A 6,000-nucleotide genomic window follows, 5' to 3' on the forward strand; every position below is an offset into this window, starting at 1 on the left:
GAGTAGAAGACTAAATAACGAAGAAGAAGGCAAAAAAAGAAGGAGTAGAAGACTAAATAACGAAGAAGAAGGCAAAAAAAGAAGGAGTAGAAGACTAAATAACGAAGAAGAAGGCAAAAAAGAAGGAGTAGAAGACTAAATAACGAAGAAGAAGGCAAAAAAGAAGGAGTAGAAGACTAAATAACGAAGAAGAAGGCAAAAAAGAAGGAGTAGAAGACTAAATAACGAAGAAGAAGGCAAAAAAGAAGGAGTAGAAGACTAAATAACGAAGAAGAAGGCAAAAAAGAAGGAGTAGAAGACTAAATAACGAAGAAGAAGGCAAAAAAGAAGGAGTAGAAGACTAAATAACGAAGAAGAAGGCAAAAAAGAAGGAGTAGAAGACTAAATAACGAAGAAGAAGGCAAAAAGAAGGAGTAGAAGACTAAATAACGAAGAAGAAGGCAAAAAAGACTAAATAACGAAGAAGAAGGCAAAAAAGAAGGAGTAGAAGACTAAATAACGAAGAAGAAGGCAAAAAAGAAGGAGTAGAAGACTAAATAACGAAGAAGAAGGCAAAAAAGAAGGAGTAGAAGACTAAATAACGAAGAAGAAGGCAAAAAAGAAGGAGTAGAAGACTAAATAACGAAGAAGAAGGCAAAAAAGAAGGAGTAGAAGACTAAATAACGAAGAAGAAGGCAAAATAGAAGGAGTAGAAGCCTAAATAACGAAGAAGAAGGCAAAAAAGAAGGAGTAGAAGACTAAATAACGAAGAAGAAGGCAAAAAAGAAGGAGTAGAAGACTAAATAACGAAGAAGAAGGCAAAAAAGAAGGAGTAGAAGACTAAATAACGAAGAAGAAGGCAAAAAAGAAGGAGTAGAAGACTAAATAACGAAGAAGAAGGCAAAAAAGAAGGAGTAGAAGACTAAATAACGAAGAAGAAGGCAAAAAAGAAGGAGTAGAAGACTAAATAACGAAGAAGAAGGCAAAAAAGAAGGAGTAGAAGACTAAATAACGAAGAAGAAGGCAAAAAAGAAGGAGTAGAAGACTAAATAACGAAGAAGAAGGCAAAAAAGAAGGAGTAGAAGACTAAATAACGAAGAAGAAGGCAAAAAAGAAGGAGTAGAAGACTAAATAACGAAGAAGAAGGCAAAAAAGAAGGAGTAGAAGACTAAATAACGAAGAAGAAGGCAAAAAAGAAGGAGTAGAAGACTAAATAACGAAGAAGAAGGCAAAAAAGAAGGAGTAGAAGACTAAATAACGAAGAAGAAGGCAAAAAAGAAGGAGTAGAAGACTAAATAACGAAGAAGAAGGCAAAAAAGAAGGAGTAGAAGACTAAATAACGAAGAAGAAGGCAAAAAAGAAGGAGTAGAAGACTTAATAACGAAGAAGAAGGCAAAAAAGAAGGAGTAGAAGACTAAATAACGAAGAAGAAGGCAAAAAAGAAGGAGTAGAAGACTAAATAACGAAGAAGAAGGCAAAAAAGAAGGAGTAGAAGACTAAATAACGAAGAAGAAGGCAAAAAAAGACTAAATAACGAAGAAGAAGGCAAAAAAGAAGGAGTAGAAGACTAAATAACGAAGAAGAAGGCAAAAAAGAAGGAGTAGAAGACTAAATAACGAAGAAGAAGGCAAAAAAGAAGGAGTAGAAGACTAAATAACGAAGAAGAAGGCAAAAAAAGACTAAATAACGAAGAAGAAGGCAAAAAAGAAGGAGTAGAAGACTAAATACGTAAGAAGAAGGCAAAAAAGAAGGAGTAGAAGACTAAATAACGAAGAAGAAGGCAAAAAAGAAGGAGTAGAAGACTAAATAACGAAGAAGAAGGCAAAAAAGAAGGAGTAGAAGACTAAATAACGAAGAAGAAGGCAAAAAAGAAGGAGTAGAAGACTAAATAACGAAGAAGAAGGCAAAAAAAGAAGGAGTAGAAGACTAAATAACGAAGAAGAAGGCAAAAAAGAAGGAGTAGAAGACTAAATAACGAAGAAGAAGGCAAAAAAAGAAGGAGTAGAAGACTAAATAACGAAGAAGAAGGCAAAAAAGAAGGAGTAGAAGACTAAATAACGAAGAAGAAGGCAAAAAAGAAGGAGTAGAAGACTAAATAACGAAGAAGAAGGCAAAAAGAAGGAGTAGAAGACTAAATAACGAAGAAGAAGGCAAAAAAGAAGGAGTAGAAGACTAAATAACGAAGAAGAAGGCAAAAAAGAAGGAGTAGAAGACTAAATAACGAAGAAGAAGGCAAAAAAGAAGGAGTAGAAGACTAAATAACGAAGAAGAAGGCAAAAAAGAAGGAGTAGAAGACTAAATAACGAAGAAGAAGGCAAAAAAGAAGGAGTAGAAGACTAAATAACGAAGAAAATGGCAAAAAAGAAGGAGTAGAAGACTAAATAACGAAGAAGAAGGCAAAAAAGAAGGAGTAGAAGACTAAATAACGAAGAAGAAGGCAAAAAAGAAGGAGTAGAAGACTAAATAACGAAGAAGAAGGCAAAAAAGAAGGAGTAGAAGACTAAATAACGAAGAAGAAGGCAAAAAAGAAGGAGTAGAAGACTAAATAACGAAGAAGAAGGCAAAAAAGAAGGAGTAGAAGACTAAATAATGAAGAAGAAGGCAAAAAAGAAGGAGTAGAAGACTTAATAACGAAGAAGAAGGCAAAAAAGAAGGAGTAGAAGACTAAATAACGAAGAAGAAGGCAATAAAGAAGGAGTAGAAGACTAAATAACGAAGAAGAAGGCAAAAAAGAAGGAGTAGAAGACTAAATAACGAAGAAGAAGGCAAAAAAGACTAAATAACGAAGAAGAAGGCAAAAAAGAAGGAGTAGAAGACTAAATAACGAAGAAGAAGGCAAAAAAGAAGGAGTAGAAGACTAAATAACGAAGAAGAAGGCAATAAAGAAGGAGTAGAAGACTAAATAACGAAGAAGAAGGCAAAAAAGAAGGAGTAGAAGACTAAATAACGAAGAAGAAGGCAAAAAAGACTAAATAACGAAGAAGAAGGCAAAAAAGAAGGAGTAAAAGACTAAATAACGAAGAAGAAGGCAAAAAAGAAGGAGTAGAAGACTAAATAACGAAGAAGAAGGCAATAAAGAAGGAGTAGAAGACTAAATAACGAAGAAGAAGGCAAAAAAGAAGGAGTAGAAGACTAAATAACGAAGAAGAAGGCAAAAAAGACTAAATAACGAAGAAGAAGGCAAAAAAGAAGGAGTAGAAGACTAAATAACGAAGAAGAAGGCAAAAAAGAAGGAGTAGAAGACTAAATAACGAAGAAGAAGGCAAAAAAGAAGGAGTAGAAGACTAAATAACGAAGAAGAAGGCAAAAAAGAAGGAGTAGAAGACTAAATAACGAAGAAGAAGGCAAAAAAGAAGGAGTAGAAGACTAAATAACGAAGAAGAAGGCAAAAAAGAAGGAGTAGAAGACTAAATAACGAAGAAGAAGGCAAAAAAAGAAGGAGTAGAAGACTAAATAACGAAGAAGAAGGCAAAAAAGAAGGAGTAGAAGACTAAATAACGAAGAAGAAGGCAAAAAAGAAGGAGTAGAAGACTAAATAACGAAGAAGAAGGCAAAATAGAAGGAGTAGAAGACTAAATAACGAAGAAGAAGGCAAAAAAGAAGGAGTAGAAGACTAAATAACGAAGAAGAAGGCAATAAAGAAGGAGTAGAAGACTAAATAACGAAGAAGAAGGCAAAAAAGAAGGAGTAGAAGACTAAATAACGAAGAAGAAGGCAAAAAAGATTAAATAACGAAGAAGAAGGCAAAAAAGAAGGAGTAGAGGACTAAATAACGAAGAAGAAGGCAAAAAAGAAGGAGTAGAAGACTAAATAACGAAGAAGAAGGCAAAAAAGAAGGAGTAGAAGACTAAATAACGAAGAAGAAGGCAAAAAAGAAGGAGTAGAAGACTAAATAACGAAGAAGAAGGCAAAAAAGAAGGAGTAGAAGACTAAATAACGAAGAAGAAGGCAAAAAAGAAGGAGTAGAAGACTAAATAACGAAGAAGAAGGCAAAAAAGACTAAATAACGAAGAAGAAGGCAAAAAAGAAGGAGTAGAACACTAAATAACGAAGAAGAAGGCAATAAAGAAGGAGTAGAAGACTAAATAACGAAGAAGAAGGCAAAAAAGAAGGAGTAGAAGACTAAATAACGAAGAAGAAGGCAAAAAAGATTAAATAACGAAGAAGAAGGCAAAAAAGAAGGAGTAGAAGACTAAATAACGAAGAAGAAGGCAAAAAAGAAGGAGTAGAAGACTAAATAACGAAGAAGAAGGCAATAAAGAAGGAGTAGAAGACTAAATAACGAAGAAGAAGGCAAAAAAGAAGGAGTAGAAGACTAAATAACGAAGAAGAAGGCAAAAAAGACTAAATAACGAAGAAGAAGGCAAAAAAGAAGGAGTAGAAGACTAAATAACGAAGAAGAAGGCAAAAAAGAAGGAGTAGAAGACTAAATAACGAAGAAGAAGGCAAAAAAGAAGGAGTAGAAGACTAAATAACGAAGAAGAAGGCAAAAAAGAAGGAGTAGAAGACTAAATAACGAAGAAGAAGGCAAAAAAGAAGGAGTAGAAGACTAAATAACGAAGAAGAAGGCAAAAAGAAGGAGTAGAAGACTAAATAACGAAGAAGAAGGCAAAAAAAGAAGGAGTAGAAGACTAAATAACGAAGAAGAAGGCAAAAAAGAAGGAGTAGAAGACTAAATAACGAAGAAGAAGGCAAAAAAGAAGGAGTAGAAGACTAAATAACGAAGAAGAAGGCAAAATAGAAGGAGTAGAAGACTAAATAACGAAGAAGAAGGCAAAAAAGAAGGAGTAGAAGACTAAATAACGAAGAAGAAGGCAAAAAAGAAGGAGTAGAAGACTAAATAACGAAGAAGAAGGCAAAAAAGAAGGAGTAGAAGACTAAATAACGAAGAAGAAGGCAAAAAAGATTAAATAACGAAGAAGAAGGCAAAAAAGAAGGAGTAGAAGACTAAATAACGAAGAAGAAGGCAAAAAAGAAGGAGTAGAAGACTAAATAACGAAGAAGAAGGCAAAAAAGAAGGAGTAGAAGACTAAATAACGAAGAAGAAGGCAAAAAAGAAGGAGTAGAAGACTAAATAACGAAGAAGAAGGCAAAAAAGAAGGAGTAGAAGACTAAATAACGAAGAAGAAGGCAAAAAAGAAGGAGTAGAAGACTAAATAACGAAGAAGAAGGCAAAAAAGAAGGAGTAGAAGACTAAATAACGAAGAAGAAGGCAAAAAAGAAGGAGTAGAAGACTAAATAACGAAGAAGAAGGCAAAAAAGAAGGAGTAAAAGGACTAAATAACGAAGAAGAAGGCAAAAAAGAAGGAGTAGAAGACTAAATAACGAAGAAGAAGGCAAAAAAGAAGGAGTAGAAGACTAAATAACGAAGAAGAAGGCAAAAAAGAAGGAGTAGAAGACTAAATAACGAAGAAGAAGGCAAAAAAGAAGGAGTAGAAGACTAAATAACGAAGAAGAAGGCAAAAAAGAAGGAGTAGAAGACTAAATAACGAAGAAGAAGGCAAAAAAGAAGGAGTAGAAGACTAAATAACGAAGAAGAAGGCAAAAAGTAGAAGACTAAATAACGAAGAAGAAGGCAAAAAAGAAGGAGTAGAAGACTAAATAACGAAGAAGAAGGCAAAAAAGAAGGAGTAGAAGACTAAATAACGAAGAAGAAGGCAAAAAGAAGGAGTAGAAGACTAAATAACGAAGAAGAAGGCAAAAAAGAAGGAGTAGAAGACTAAATAACGAAGAAGAAGGCAAAAAAGAAGGAGTAGAAGACTAAATAACGAAGAAGAAGGCAAAAAAGAAGGAGTAGAAGACTAAATAACGAAGAAGAAGGCAAAAAAGAAGGAGTAGAAGACTAAATAACGAAGAAGAAGGCAAAAAAGACTAAATAACGAAGAAGAAGGCAAAAAAGAAGGAGTAGAAGACTAAATAACGAAGAAGAAGGCAAAAAAGAAGGAGTAGAAGACTAAATAACGAAGAAGAAGGCAAAAAAGAAGGAGTAGAAGACTAAATAACGAAGAAGAAGGCAAAAAA

This window comes from Drosophila kikkawai, unplaced genomic scaffold (assembly GCF_030179895.1).
Source record: "Drosophila kikkawai strain 14028-0561.14 unplaced genomic scaffold, DkikHiC1v2 scaffold_158, whole genome shotgun sequence".
Lineage (NCBI taxonomy): Eukaryota > Metazoa > Arthropoda > Insecta > Diptera > Drosophilidae > Drosophila > Drosophila kikkawai.